The 16,764-nt window shown below is 41.2% G+C and overlaps 1 protein-coding gene across 1 annotated transcript in view; it reads right to left on the bottom strand.

The window, feature by feature from the left end:
* Positions 1-2,263, bottom strand: part of GABRG3 (gamma-aminobutyric acid type A receptor subunit gamma3) — a 572,166-nt gene extending 569,903 nt beyond the window's left edge. Inside the window, exon 1 of the mRNA XM_082385169.1 lies at positions 2,257-2,263. The gene's annotated coding sequence lies outside the window, so the exon portion shown is untranslated. The remainder of the gene's footprint in view (positions 1-2,256) is intronic.
* Between the last annotated feature and the right edge of the window lie 14,501 nt (positions 2,264-16,764).

Here is a 16,764-nt window from a genome sequence, read left to right as displayed (position 1 = left end):
CTAGCAATGAACACAGGGAGAAGGAAATTTTAAAATACAGTACCATTTACAAGCACTCCAAACCCGTGAAATACTTAGGTGCAAATCTAACAAAATATATTCAGAACGTGTATACTAAAAACTGTAAAACACTGAATGTAAGGTATTGAAGAAGATCTTAATAAATGAAAAGACATACTCTGTCTATGGATCAAAATACTCAACATAGTAAAGATGTCAATTCTTCCCAAATTGATATAAAGATTTAACACAAGATTTTTTGTAGATACAGACAAGATAATTCTAGAATTCATATGAAAAATATGTATTATAAGAGCTAAAATAATTTTGAAAAATAAAGAGGTTGAGGACTTCCCTGGTGGCACAGTGGTTAAGAATCCACCTGCCAATGCATGGGACATGGTTTCGAGCCCTGGTCCAGGAAGATCTCACGTGCTGCGGAGTAACTAAGCTCGTGAGCCACAACTACTGAGCCTGCACTCTAGAGCCCACGAGCCACAATTACTGAGCCCACATGCTGCAACTACTGAAGCCTGCGTGCCTAGAGCCCATGCTCCGCAACAAGAGAAGCCACAATGAGAAGCCCGCACACCACAACGAAGAGTAGCCCCCCGCAACTAGAGAAAGCCTGCACGTAGCAATGAAGACCCAATGCAGCCAAAAATAAATAAATAAATAAAATATTAAAAATAAATAAATAAAGAAGTTGAATTACTTCCACCCAATTCCAAGGCATATTACATAGCTGTAACAATCAAGACTGTGGGTACTGACACAGTGATAGACACATAGATAAATGGAAGAAAATAGATATCCCAGAAACAACCCACAGAAGTTGAGCCAACTGACTTTCAACAAATGTGCAAACATAATTCAAAGAGGAAGGATAGTTTTTTCAACAAATGGTAATAAGGTAACCAGATATCCATGAGCAAAAGAAAAAGAAACTTAGCTCTAAACCTCACACCTTGATTTTTTATAACAACTAACTCAAAACTGATAATGAATTAAATGTAAAACCTAAAATTATAAAACGTTTAGAAGAAAAAAGGAGAAAATCTTCAGGAACTAGGGCTTCATGAAGAGTTCTTAGACATTACTCCAAAAGTATGTTCCATAAAACAGTTAACAATCAATAACTTGGACTTCCTCAATGTTAAAACCTTTTCCTCTTTGAAAGATCTTGTTAAAAGGATGAAAAGAAAAGCCACATGAGGGAAAAAATTTGAAAACTACATCTGGCCAAGGAATCATATCTAGACTACAGGAAGAACTCTTAACAAAGCAGGAGAAAAATAAATAAAACAAAATAATCCAATTTTTAAAGGGGCAACTAATATGAGGAGACATTTTGATGAAGAGGATATATTATTGGCAAATAAGCACATAAAGAAAATTTAATACCACTAACAATTAGGAAAATGTAGATTAAGACCACAATGAGATATCAACCTATTGGACATACACCTATTAGAGGAGCTAAAACAAAAAATAGTGACAATACCAATTGCTGGTGAAGATCTCTCACATAGTGATGGTGGGATAGAAAATGGTACAGAAACTTTGGAGAAGAGTTTGACGGTTTCTTAAAAATAATTAAACCAACATTTATCATAGGACCTAGCAATCGTACTCCTGGGCATTTATCCCAGAGAATAAAATCTTACGTCCACGCAAATTACCTGCAAACAAATGCACATAGTCATTTATTTGTAATAGTCAAAACCTGGAAACAACCAAAATGTTCCTCAATAAACATTAATCAAACTTTTGTCTATCCATACCATGGAAGATTGCTTAGCAATAAGAAAAACAAACTATTGACACAGGCAACAACTTGAATGGATCCCAAAATCATTTTGCTGAGGGAAGAAAAGCCAATCTCAAAAGGTCACATACTGAATGAGTGTACATACGCAACATTCTCAAAATGACAAAAATACGGAAATAGAGACCAAATTAGTGGCTGACGAGTTAGAAATTTTGGAGGAGGGATAGCAGGAGGGGAATCTTCATGGTGATAAAACAGTTCTGCGTCTCAGTTACAGTGGTCATTACACAGATCCACACATGAAAAGATGATGTGGAGCCACGTACACACACTGTACCAATGTCAGCTCCTGGTTTGATACCCACGAATTGTGTGACTCTGCACTACCTTTGCAACTTCCTGTGACTTTACAATTATTTAAAATAAAAACTTTAAAAATATATTACAGTATGTTTCCTACTGGAATAACAAACATCAACACTCACTTCCAATATCAGGCCTCAGCTTCTTATCATATTCTCTTAGCAACTTGTTGAGAATAAGAGTCACATCTGTATCTTGGGATTTTGGAGCCAAGACCCACTTTTGGTTTGATGAAGAATCTTCATATTCATCCTCTTCCACCTTTCTGGATCTGTAATTATGGCACAAAGTATGACATATAAGTTGTAGCAATGGCTCCAGGAAGTGTCAAGCTTTGGCTCACCAAGCACCACGGAAATAGGTAGAAAGGCCCTAGTACACTCATCCTAACCAATAGATTATCTCTAAAATTAAAAAAGTAAAACAAAACACAAATAAGAAAGAATCCAACAAGAATGACAGTACTATTAACATAGCATGATGTTTTCATTAAATGTCACAAAATGATTCTATGTCCATGTTAAACCATAGACATCATAATAACTCAATGCATGAAGGCCAACCAGCAGACAGTCAGCCTTCCTTGGATCAACCTTGAGAACCTCTGAAGGTCAAGGCACAAACATCTTGCCGTTTCCACTCCCCACTGCCAAGAACTCATTTTAGTTGAAGGTAAGAACAGCTTCTTCAGAATGCATTCACTGAAAATAGTTGAGTCTGACTCTGTGCTTCTCATGGAGACTAGCACCTTTGGTCTAGGCAGACACAGGGATACGATGAGGTGGTATGCTTGGCCAGCACCCATGTGGGGTGCCAAGGAACAGTGATATTGGTTGGTAAACACCCTCTGGTGATTTTACATGCCTCCTACCACACAAACTGATTCATCTCTTACAGAGCAGGCTAATACAGACATTAAAAATTAAAACCTTTCTAATATGTCCTTACCATTTGGCCCTTTAATAAATGTGTCCAAATGAATGCTGAGCATATCTGAGTCTCTCCTGAGCAGGGCTGAGCCTGACAGGCACCTCTCCTGGGTGATACATGCTCACAGGAGTACTTGAATGGAGACGTCTCAAAACAACAAGCTAGCTTCCTTAGTGAGAGAGGCCATCTCAGCAACACAGCCATTCAGGCCTGAAAAGAGCAGAGTCTTCTCTTCAAAGTAGCACTTCCAGGGGGCCTGCCATTTACCGGGGAAAAAAAGCTCATCACACAAACAAACAAGCAACCTTCTTCCTTTATGGCTTGTCAGTGGTTGCACTGTAATGACTTTTTTTCTTCACAAAAGAGAACAAAATATAGAATAGAAAATTGCATTGAGGTTTATTTGTCCTGAGTATGAGCTCATTTCTGTTTAGCTTCCCAGATGGGAGCCAAAATTGCAACAACATCTCAGGGCAGTTGTGTTCTGGGATGTGTGTCTTTAAGTTAGTTTTTAGAATGGTCTAAATTATCTGTAATGAGAATGAAATAAATGAAAAAAATAAACTTTTTAAAGTTTATTATCTCTACTTTGTTTAAAGCCTCAGAATCATATATATATACTTACATAATATAATATTATAACATGTAACTATAATATATAACATCTGTATAATCTTATGTACGTGTCATATGTACATGAGTCTTTTTGAGTGTTAACTAGCCTTAACATAGATCAGAACAGTGCCAATCTAGTCCTATATGAATATATACACTTACATGAGGTTTTGATAATAAGTATATGGCATATGTCTCAAAGATTGACATCTTTTAATTTTTTCCTTGGCTGATATTAAACTATAATTCTGTTTCTTGACTGGAAGTTTAGAATAAATCATCCATAGGAACTATAAGTTGCCGTGGATTTTTTTCACACTGAATATTCACCATCAATAGGAAGTTGTAAAATTTGGGACACGTATTCAAGAACTGATATGCTTCATTTCATTATTTGTAAACCTGATGTTTTACAAATAACACTACAGAATTTTAAATGCAGAATATTTTATTTTATCAGGAATATCGTCAGGAATATTAATTTTATCATCTTAAAAAAAAGTGGGTGGAAGCAGGTTCTGCAGGACATGGATTGCTGGGAGCCAACCATTGCCCACAGGACCTGGCAATTCAGTCCACAGCAAAAGCACTTGGGAGACTATGGACAGAGGGACAGATCACCTGGGCAGGATCACATACAGCATCCTCAGGACTCCTTCCAACTCACCCACAGTGCGGTCCTCTCTTCCTCTGCTGTCTGTCTCTTCCCCTCCCCTCTCCTCCCCTCCCTCATCCCCAGAGACAGCTCACCAGCACAGACCAGATCATGCTCTCCATGCTCTGTATCTTCTCTTGCCCCAACACTCATATGTTCACAGAAGGAGCACACTAACACTTCATCAGTTCTCTGCATACACAGCCTTAGTTTCTGAAAAATACTTTGAGCTATGTCAATAACAGGTATTATAATGAGACTAGTTCTGCCTCTAGCAGTGAAGTGGTGATGAGAGGGTTTTCCTGAAATTGCATAAGCTCCTTAGCTCAGTGTAGGTGAAGGGGGAGACAAAGAAAGGAACAGCAGCAGCATCCTCTCCTGCCCTTTCCCCTTCGGGAGGTAAAAATGGGACACTCGCGGCTCTGTGGCTGGGTTGGGGGGGACAGCAGGCAGCACACAGGCAGCGATGTTCTGGGCCGACACTGGTCTCCTCCCAATCTTGATGCCATGTCAGTTTGCTGCAGGACTTCAGAGAATGAAATCGAAGCTTCCCAGTGCTAGTGCCAGACCACCAGCCCAAAGGAAAATCCTCCCTTTGACGAAAACCCAATCTCAGGGACTCACTAGAATGTGAATAAAACAAAAATGTTCTGTTTTTCTAAATTCTAAGTGGGTTATATATAATCTTCATCAGTGTTCTGTTATCAGGATTGTTGGATCCTGAACACCATCATTACCTTTTTCTTAAAAACAAATTGGTGATGTACTGACAGCTCAGCCCTCATATGGTATTTTCATGTCTTACACATTCTCTTCAACTACAAGGGCAGAGACAAAGTTGGATGCATCTATAAACATAAAAAGGAGCTCCTAAACCTCAGAAAGCAGTTAGCCATCCGCTTATGGTATCACCAAGGTCCAGGTGGGACTTAATGTGTTTTAATGTAGAATAAGCTCCTCCATAGGTGTCAGAATGGGTTATTTTCTCTCCATGGAGCTGCCAAGCCATCACCATGGAGGACAACTGTCAGAGCCTTCTCTAGGGCTCTTCAACACCAGGGAGGCATGCCAGAGTGCAAATGAGAACCCTCTCAGAATTAATAACAGTTTTGAAAGGTGATGCTGGACATCAGATTACTTTACATGTCTGTAAAACCCATTCAAAGAGCAAAGACACTTTCAAAGGAGAGGTATACAGCAATAAAATTTGGATTTAAAACTTGGATTTTTTCCAACTGATATGCAACCTCTATTATCAAGGCCATGGAATCAACCCAGACATATTAAAGTTGTTACACCTGCCTTGGCAAAATGAAAGGATGAAGAATCCCCAGAGATTGTATGTGTGTTTGGGAATCCCTAGACACCTGAGCGCTTCAAGTTAGACACCCAGATACCTTCCTACTAAGCACATAAAGTAATGAAGACAATAGCGGGTTTCCTTCTAACATGTATCTATAGATCTAAACAGCTGATTATCTAACCCTAAACTGCAGGTCACTTCATCCAGTCGGTGGCAGTAGGAAGGTTGATTCGATATAACCTCAGATCTGTATACGGCCTGGGACCTCTACATTGTGCCTGGTGTTGTCTGCTTCTAAACAGAGATACATCCAGGCATGCTCAGCCTCAGAGAGCGCACTTCCATCTCCCTTCCCAGCTCGCTCCTTAGACAGGAAGAAACTTCAGTTGAAGGCCCAAGGAGTGTGCGGCCTGATTGGAAGAGCTGCCATGAGTCTGCCTTCCCCAGCACACACAATCTGCCTTTCTCACTCTCAACTCTTAGCAAAGACCAGCAGTGTGCGGTAGGGAGGGCCAGGACTTTCTTCCTCAGGGTCTGTCAAAGGTAGGGAGGGAGAACTATGACCCATTCACATTCACATCTTGTAGGATTTGTTAATGCACCTTCCTAGTTCTTTAGTACTTCACAAATGTGAATGAACACGCAAGACCTCCAGGTATTGCCTGCTAACAACTGCAGGGATTATAGCCCACAGGAAGGCTCTCTAGTTTTCTACCTCCCAGATCTAGGAAACGAAGATGTGTCAAAACAAAAGTGTTTTGGGGGTAGGGATGCCCTGAGATTCCTGGGGTGGTGAGCGGGATGGGAGGAAGGGAGCTGCTCTAATTTGTAAAGCACAGGGCAGTCTTCAAGTTCTGGGCCAGAGATCTAGCCCGAGACAGAATTAAAGGAACCAAACCCAGAATCTCCAGTTATATTCACAGCAACAGTGTTTAACCCCTCTAGTCCAACTGTCTTCCCACCCTCATGAGCCATCTTCATCTCTTCCTGGAGCATTTCTAAGCTCCCATTAGGTGGTTGGTGTCCTGGGAGGAAGGTTGGGGTATCTATGGTGAGGTAATTTCTTACAGTTACTAGGTAGAAAACATTATCAATTTCAACATGCTTGCTTTATAGGGGTAGGTTTGTGCATGCTCCCGTGTGTGAAAGTGGCTCATGTAGAAGGGGTGCATATGTGTACTGTGCGTGTGCTCGCAGGACCTGGGAAGGAAATCCTTTCTGAGAAGCAGGGCTCTCAGCTGTCCACCTTGCCCCAGTCCTCCTCCACCTGCCTCCAGTCCGGCTGCTCCTCACAAAGACCGGTTTAAACTGGGCAGGTAGGAAACCGTAACTCCTGGGTCCTGGGAAATTTCAGTGATGGAAATGATACAGAATGTTGCTGTGTGTGTGTGTGTGTGTGTGTGTGTGTGTGTGTGTGTGCGTGCGCGCGCGCGCGCACAGCGCTGAAACACTTGGGGGAGGGGTAGGAGGTAGATAAGGAGGTAGACACAGGCTTTCCCCTATGATGTTGGTTTTCAAAACCTCTTAAAACCACCAGATCCTAAAAGCTTCAGGAGAAGAGCCCATTAATCTCAGAGTCCCCATGTTTCAGGCTGCAGAGAAGGCTGCAGTCGCCCAGCCCTGAGAGGCAGATGGCCATGTCCGGGGTAGATGGGACAGGTAGGGTGCCGGCCGACTTCCCGTCTCCTCCCCGCGGCCCTGGCAGGATATGCCGCAGCCCAGACGAAGGACGGCGGGGCGCGCCGGCGACTCGGGGCCGGGGGACAGCGCCCCCCGCCGCCCTCCCTCCAGTCTCGGAGCCTCCGGAGATGCGGAGCCCGGGCGCCACTTACCGTGCGTGCAAGCCCGAAAACAGGCAGAGGAGCAACAGCAGCTTCGTGGCCATGGTGTCGCGGAACGTGGGGCGCAGGGTCCGAGGCCTCGGGCCGCGCGCGGCTTCCTCCGGGGCGCGGGCCTCGCCTCTGCCGGTTCTCCGCGCCCTCGCTGCCTCCGATGTCGCCAACCGTGGCGCGACTCGGGCGCCGGGCCCCCGCGGCGGGACAGGTGCGAGCTCTGGCGGCCGGCCGCGCCCCCGACGGCCGGCGGGTCTGCTCGCGGCTCCGCCTGGCTCACGCGGGACACCCGGCCCCCGCGGCGCACCACCCCCGCCCGCGCAGCGGCGCCGGGTCCGCGCAGCCAGCAGGCTGGAGCAGGTGGGCGCGGGCGGTCCCTGGCCCAGAAGACCTGCGGCCCCACAGCAGCCCACCCCGCCCTGAGCCGCGAGCCGCGCCGCGCGCCGCTGCCAGGGCGGTGGGCTATGCGCGCGCTGTGCGGCCGCCGTGTGCTCCGGGGTGGGGGCGGAGAGGCGGCCGCTACTCTGGCAGCGACTCCGAGGAGGCCCCGGTTGGGTGGAGTTCCCCCAATTACACGTTTGACAATGCGCGAGGCGAAGAAAGCTAGGTTGAAAGGACCCGTAGTTTGAGCCAGGAAGGGGGCGGGGCCCGGCGGGGGCGGGGGCGGGGAGGCTCAGGGATCCGGCTGGAATCCTGAGGGAGGGCCCTGGGATAGGCACTCGATAGTCCGAAAAGAGCCTTCGAGCCCGACGGGATGCCCTCCTCCCCGCAATTCAACACTAGGTAGCGGTTCTCCGCGCTCCCTGACCTCCCAGAGCGTCCCTACCTAGGCGCCCTGGCGAAGGAGCGAGACGGTCTGCTGAGAAGCCCTTCCTTCGCACACGTCGTGCTAAATCGACTGAACCTCTTCCGCACACTGCTGAGATTCTGCGAGGAAAAGTGGCTTGCTGGGGAGTATTTGGAAAAAAGCACCCCCGATGTGTACCTTTCGCACACAGAGAGCCTAATACATACCAATAAACAGCAGTGGTGAAAAAGGGTGTTGAAGGTAGGAGACAAAGATCCCTACCTAGATAAAAGAGCAAAAGACGTTCCATGTGGTTGAACTATGAAACGCACTTCATTCAATAGCTTTTCAAAGACTCACAGACTGAAAATTGCATTTATGTTTTCATTAGTAATAATCATTAAGAATGTTAGTCTTTCACCATATAAGAATTACAGTGTCAGAGTACCTTAGAATACATCCACTAAGAAGTTGGCTTTTATGTTGGAGAAAAAAAGATAGTTCTTAGAAAGTATTTTTTTATTTTGAACTACTATTCATAGAATTATAAAGGTGTGATGTTTCTTTAATATATTGTCAAACAGCTTTGTTCACAGGATATATGCAAGGGTAAGTTGAAAATTGCCTGGTGTTTCCCTCTTATTTCTGGGTTCACCAACATGAACGTGGTCATGAAGTAGACTGAAGTTGTTAGTGATGAGGATATATATATACATATATATATATATATATGTATATATATATATACACACACACACACACACACATTAACAGTGGAGCTGTGGCCTTCTTTGCATTGCCATCTTCCTGTCTCTATCTGTCTCTGTGTCACCTTGAGCTTGCTCCAGCTCATCCCTTCCCAGGACTCCTTCTGACATCCTCCCCTGCCTTCCACATCTCTCTCACTCAGGTCCTGACACTAAGAAGCCTTCCAACATTCCTACATTCTGCCACTTTCAACACCTTTAACACTTCTCCCAGCTTCAGGGGAGTATAAGCCTTTATCATACTCTGTCCTAATCTTTCATTTTCTCTATCACACACTGCAATTGAGCACTTTAAAAATCAGTTAGATGGAGACTTCCCTGGTGGTGCAGTGGTTAAGAATCCGCCTGCCAATGCAGGGGACACTGGTTCCGAGCCCTGGTTGGGGAAGATCCCCCATGCTGCGGAGCAACTAAACCTGTGTGCCACAACTACTGAGCCCGCATGCCACAACTACTGAGCCCACATGCCACAACTACTGAAGCCCGCACACCTAGAGCCCATGCTCTGCAACAAGAAAAGCCACCGCAATGAGAAGCCCGCGCACTGCAACAAAGAGTGGCCCCCACTCACTGCAACTAGAGAAAGCCCAAGCGCAGCAATGAAGACCCAATGCAGCCAAAAATAAATAAATAAATTTATTTTTAAAAAAATCAGTTAGATAATGACATCATTCGTTAATTGCTTATGGAAATATGTCAAGTCTCCACATACTTCTTATGTGCGCTGCAAGAAAACTGCATGTAAAAAGAAACAATTCATCTATGCCTCAATTTTAAACACAGTAATAGGAACTTGGGTAAAATAACAGACATTGATAACATAATAGGGGCCCAGGGCAAATGTGAAAGTTTTATATAAATGAACTAATTTTAACTCTCACAATACTATTCCCATTTCAAAGATGGAGAAAACACACAGAGAATTTAAGTCATTTCCCTAAGGTCACACAGCTAGGAGGTTGAGGACTGGGAGTTAACACCCAGGTAGCAGGCTCCAACATCTCTTAATCACTATGCCATACTACTTCTCAGATGAATAGGAGCTCAGTAAACATTTGTTGTTTGGTTCTTCAAGCAAAGTTTCAGATTCCTTGCTGTATTCTTTATTATTTGAGCATGAGTACAAATGCTTACAAGTTGTTTGTAATAGAACAGACTGATACTTGAATGTTTTTGCAAATTATCCATATAATGAGAAGTGTCCAATGAAGTTTTTACAACACAAACAGTGGGAAAGAAAATGTGATGCTCTTTTTACATCCCTTTGTTGTTTAGTCTTTTCCTTTCTTGCATATTTTCAATCTGTTGTTACCCTGAATGAGTGTAGCATGATCTCTTCTGGCACTTGGCCCCATTTATTAGACTTAGTGGGTCAACTTGATAGAGTTGAACATTTTACCATAGAAAGCCCCCCCTTCCCATGGTGCTGCCTGGAACAAGATTTTTTTTTTTTTTTTTAAAGCTAAATGAGTTGAGGAAAGGCAAATTCAAAGCAAGCTTTCTGGGCAGAAGTGTGAAAGCAAAATTCAAGGTCAAGAATCTAGAATCTTCAAAAGAAAAGCTTTCTGGCTTATTTTCCTGCCTGGCCCAGCTTGACCGAGGGAGGGTGGGGGGAGCAAATAGAGAGGGAGGGAGGGAAGGAGGAGGGGGAAAAGAAATGCTTTACGGAGCATGCGCAGTGCTCACTCTTTTTTTTTTTGCCTCTGTCCTCTCCATCTTCAGCAGTAGAGAAGCTGACAGTTCGGTTCCACTTGGCGCCCGGCATTTGCATTCCATTCCCCAAGTTCTCAGGAAAGGGTAAATAAAAAGTAACCTAAGAAAGAGGTAAGGGTTGGAGCACATGCACTTCTGTGAATATCGAACATCCTCTAGCTATGCTTGCTGTTTGTTTAGAGTACTGGCATCTGATTCAGACTCAAGGTTTCCTGGGAAGACCTGGGCTGGCTGCTGCGTCTGTCAGGAGGAGGGAGCCCGAGAGGGCGGCGAGACTGACTGCCTGGACTAGGGATCCTCTTGGCGGCTTCTTCAAGAAATACCTCTCAGAATTCCTTGCCTGGCCTCACTTCACCTCCTACAGGCGCGAAGGAACTAGCGAGCTGTGGTGCTGAATAAAACTGAACTGCTGCATCAGTTGATCTTATTCTTTATTGCTTCTGGGTTTTCTGTTTGAATAAAATCTCTTCCACTCTCAAAACTTTACTTCTGAATTGTGTAGTGATGTTTCGTGGTTAAAAAAAAAAAAAAAAACTTCTCAACTTTTAAATAATTTTATTATCAAGGGGTAATACACATACAACAAAATGCACTTGTCTGAAAAGGATGGCTCAGTGAATTTTTACGTATGTATATACCACATGTATAAGAATAACATGTGTCTATTGTCCAGATTAAGATACAGAACATTTTTCCGGTGCCCCCTCCCGGGCGCTGAGCTAGCTTCACTGCCACCACCGACCCTGGTAACCACTATTCCATGTTCCATCACAACAGACTGGTTTTGCTTGCTCTTGAATCTCACATAGACTCATGTAGTGTGTTCTATGTAACCTCTGGCTCTCATCCTACGTAATGTGTTCCGGATGCATCCATGTTGCCGCAGGTAGCAGGCATCCATTACTTCTTATTCTGCCATGGTATTTCACTGTGGTATTCAGTATAGCACACAATATTTAGCTGACATGAACATATTCGTACATGTCTTTTGGAGGGCATATGTGCTGATTTCTCTTGGTTATCTGACAAAAAAATTTTTTTAGATCACAGGGAAGGTGTATGTTTAGTGATCATAAACATTACTAAAGAGATTTCCAAAGTAGCTGTATCCATTACCACCTATCGGCTCTGTATGAGCTCCATACATAGCCGTGAAATGTGGCCTTGTCATTCTTCTTGATTATAGCCATTCTGATATTTCATTCTGTTTTAATTTCATTGAGCTCCTTTCAAAGTCTTGCTAGCCATTAAAATATCTTCTTTTACGAAGTATCATTCAAGTCTCTTCCCCATTTTTAAACTAGGCTGTTTGTCTTCTTTTTGTTTACAGAAGTTTCTTGTATTCTTGATATGAGTCCTTTAATGTGTGTGATGAATAGCTTCTCTCAGTTGATGGTTTGCCTTTACTTTCTGCAAATAGTCTTTTATTAACATTATTGCTTTGCATCCTATTTAACAAATCATTGCCTACCCAGAGGTTATAAAAATAGTCTACTATGTTTTCTTCTAAAAGCTTTAATAAGAAAGCTCCTTTTAGGTCTAGGTTTCATTTCTAATTAATTTTAGTGTCTGATTTTATTTATGAGTCAATGTTTATTTACTTCCATACTGATATAACCAATTTCTCTAGCATGATTTATTTAAAACACCATCTTTTACCACTCAACTTGTATAAATCAGGTGACCATATATGAATGCATTTTTTTCTGAGCTCTGTTCTCTTGATCTATTTGTCTAAACTTGCATCATTACCATGTTTTTTTATTTCTATAGCTTTAAAATTGTTCTTAATATCTATTTCTTAGTACTCTGAATTTATTCTTTTGGCTGTTCTAGGCTCTTTGCAGTTCCATATGTCAGCTTGTAAAGTTTCCCCAATCTTCGAAAACTATTTAATATGAAATATTCACAAGTTTAAAAAGAAATGTATAAGAATAATACAAAAATTTCCATATAGTATAATCTACAGTCCAGAGTCTAATTTTGTTAATTGCTCCAATTACATCTTTAGTATTTCCCCCACATAGTCCAAGATTCTATTCAGATGACACAATTATTGTCAGTTATTGTGCCCTTTTAGTGTGACTTTAATCTAGAGCAGTTCCTTGGCCTTTCATGATCTTTCATAACATCATGACAATTTCCGTAGCGGCAAGTGATTTTGTAGAATGCAGCTCAGTTTGAGTCTATCTGCTGTTTCTTCCTGATCAGATTCAGGTTATGTATTTTTGGCAGAGATACAATGTAAGTAATGTTGCTTTTCTCAGAACATCACATCCGGGGCACATAATGCTGGTTTGTCCTACTATGGGTCATGTTGATCCCTTGGTTAAGTTGGTATCTGCCAACCTTCTCACCTGTGAAGTTGCTTTTTTTCGTTTTATATTGTTAAATATTCTTTGGAGGGAACTCTTTAAGAATATTTAAACATTTTAGTTTTAGCTTTCATTGGTGATTCTTGCCTGCTGGTTGTAAAAAGGAGATTTGCTAACTTGATTGTTTCTTCTGCATTTATGAGTTTGTATTATATTGTGAGGAAGCGCTTTCCCTCCTCCTCTCTTACTATTTTTAGTATGGACTCATGACTTCTTGTCTTACTTAATACATTTTAGTCCATTACTGTTCTTATTTACTGTTATTCTCAAGTTATCCAAGATTTAGACAGTAGGGGCCTCTTCAAGCTGACACCTGACTCCTTTTAGCATATCTCCAATGTATTGTTGAGCATGTCCTTACTTTCTTGTACAAGAAGATTTTCCAGGCTCACTCATAATTTCCTTTTCTCAGCCCTTGAATCCATACTTTCTCCCTGGTTCTTTTAATTAAAAATAATATTTAAAAAACATGATCTAACTGTTATTAAAATATCATTGCTTTGAACTGAGGTGAGAAATGGTATCTCAACATAGTTCTAATTTGCATTTTTCCTGTTATGAGTAGTATTGAACATTTTAAAATGTTTATGGCCATTTTAAATTTTAGCAAGTTATCTTTTCATGCCCTTTGTACATTTTTCTATAAGATTTCTTCATATCTTGTCCTCAAATTTTGAGAATTTATATTTTCCCGTGGTATATGTTGCAAATAGTTTCTTCCCACTTGTCATTTTTCATTTGATTTGCTTGTATCTTTTGCATCATGCAAATTAAAAAATTTTTTCTGTAGTAAAATTTATCAGTATTTTATTGCATCTCAATTTAAATACATAGTTGGAAACCTTCCCCCTACACTCAAGTTATAAAAGAATTCACTCATGATTAATTCTGATCATTTTTTACACTTATATCTCTAATCCATTTGGAGTACATTCTTGTGTGTTACGTGACGCATGATGCTATTTTGACATTTTCCAGATGGTTATCCAGATCTACCCACACTACTTATTCAAAAGTTCAACTTTGCTGTACTGATTTAAATACTTTATCATATACTAAGTTTCTATATGTACCTAGATCTGGTTTTGAATTTTCATTTAATTCCAGTGGCTGCTTTACTACTAATATGTATCACCATTTTAATTATAAACACTTTGTACTATGTGTTAATATCTGTTTGGACCAGTGTTAGCTCTTAGTTTTCTTGGTCAGTATTTTCAAGTATTCTCACATATTAATTTTTCCAGATTAACATTATTCTCAACTTGTATAGCCTCAGAAAAAAAAAAACTTTTTTCATGTTTTATTGGAGTTCTATTACATGGATAAATTAACTTAAGGAGAATCGACATCTTTATGATGTTCAGTTGTCCTTTACAATAACAAGAAATATTTTTTCTATTTGTTCATGAGTACTTCATATAAGGTTTTCATATTTCTTGTTAAGTTTATTTGTAAGAACTTTATCTTTTTATTTCTATGGTAAATGGTGTTTTCTCTTCCACAGTGTCCTCTAATTGGTTATTATTCATGCATATAAACGTTTCTGTTATTTTTATATTATTTTTATATCCTGCTTGCTTTCTGAATTCCCTTGATGTTTGAGTTAATTGATCATTGATTCTCCAGTGTTTTCCAGTTTTATTATCACATTATCTACAAATAGAGGTAGATTTATTTTAATGTCCTCCAGTTTTATGCCTCCAGTATGCCTCCTTTGTCTAATTCCAGTAGCTAATACTTTAAGTATGATGATAAAGAATAGAGGAGGGCTTCCCTGGTGGTGCAGTGGTTAAGAATCCACCTGCCAACGCAGGGGACATGGGTTCGAGCCCTGGTCCGGGAAGATCCCACATGCTGCAGAGCAACTAAGCCCATGCACCACAGCTACTGAGCCTGCGTGCCGCAAGTACTGAAGCCCGTGCGCCCTACAGCCCATGCTCCACAACAAGAGAAGCCACCACAATGAGAGGCCTGCACACCCCAATGAAGAGTAGCCCCCGCTCGCTGCAACTAGGGAAAGCTCGTGCACAACAACAAAGACCCAATGCAGCCAAAGATTAATTAATTAATTAATTAATTAATAAAAGAATAGAGGAAGTAGTGGAGGAAATTTCTTATTCCAAATTACAGTAGAAAGTTCTCTAGGGTCTCTTAATGAGAGAGAGACAGATAAACAGAAGGAGGAGAAAGGAGATACCCATAAATAATTATTCTGAAGTTTTTTTTCAAACAAATCAGAAATGGGTATTGAAATTTATCATATTTGCAGCAACAATGGAGTTTCTCAAATGATTTTCCCCATAGGTGATTAATAACTGAATTATATTATTGAGTTTCCTCATATTGAACAGTTCTTACACAGTTGAAAATAAACTTGGAAGTTTTTCTTCATTTTCTATATTTTGAAACAGTTTACTTAAACTGGGATTCTAAGGTCTCCAAAAGTTTAGAATTCCCCTGTGAAGACATCTGGGCTGTTTGATCCTTATCACCTACCCCAGACTGCGAGCCCCACCTATAAGTCTTCTCCTAATTCCCCAGGGAAGGGGGGTACATTTCTTGAGGTGCTAGCTGGCTGTGTTCCCTCTTTGCCTGGCAAAGAATAAAGCTACTCTTTTTCTTTTTCCTCCAAAACTCTGTCTCTGTATTTCTATTCAGCATTAGTGCACAGAGAGCCAAGATTTTGGCATCAACAATACCTAGAAAGATTTTGGTTCCTAATTCTCCTTGACCTTAGACTCTGCTGGTCTAGAGGTCTCAGTTCCAAAGGGAGGAATGCTTCTACCTGGGGACATGACAAGGATTCCATTGAAAACAGAGATAAGACTGGCAACCAGCCATTTGGGACTCAGGCCTCTGAATCAACAAGCCAGGAAAGAGACTGACTGTGCTGGCTGGGTGATTAACCCTAATGACCATGGGGAAATTGGACTGCTGCTCCACAAGAGACATTAGGAAAAGTATGCCTAAAATACAGGAGATCTGTTAAGGAATCTTTTAGTATTTTCATATCCTGTGATTAAAGCCAATGGAAAACTTCAACAACACAGTTCAGCAGAAACCCACCAGGAATGAATCTGGGTCAGCCTATCAGGCAAAACACCATGACCAATTGAAATGCTTGGTGAGGGTAAAGTGAATATGAAACACTTAGTGGAAGGAAGTGTTTGTAAATACCAGCTATAACCATAGGGCCAGTTTCAAAAAAGAGGAGTCTAACAGTTACGAATATTTCTTCTTTATTTTGGTGTGAATATGTTTTTGTATGTATACAAATATTGTTGTTTTCTTCCCTCTATTATCCCCTTATCTAATATAAAGGATGTTAATAATAGTTAATTTTATATCTCATTATTTAAGTTATAAGATATCAAAAGATGAGTGTACAGCACCAAAAGACTTTGTGTTCTCTTCTGCGGAAAGTGTTAGCATGTTTTGGGTTGTAGTTACGTTAGTTGTATCATTTTAAGCAGAAATATAACTTTGTTACTGTCTTTATTTGGAGATTAAATATGATTTAAGAGATGTGTATGGGTGCCAAGTTGACAAGGGGAAGACTGTGGTGGCATTTTGATTTGTCAACTTGGTTAGGCTACTGTCCCCAATTATTCAATCAAATATAAATCTAGGTGCTGTTGTGAAGGAATTTG

The sequence above is a fragment of the Balaenoptera borealis genome, assembly GCF_965194805.1.
Source record: "Balaenoptera borealis genome assembly, chromosome: 3".
In the NCBI taxonomy this organism is placed as follows: Eukaryota; Metazoa; Chordata; class Mammalia; order Artiodactyla; family Balaenopteridae; genus Balaenoptera; species Balaenoptera borealis.
This window is presented reverse-complemented; position numbering and strand designations above follow the sequence as displayed.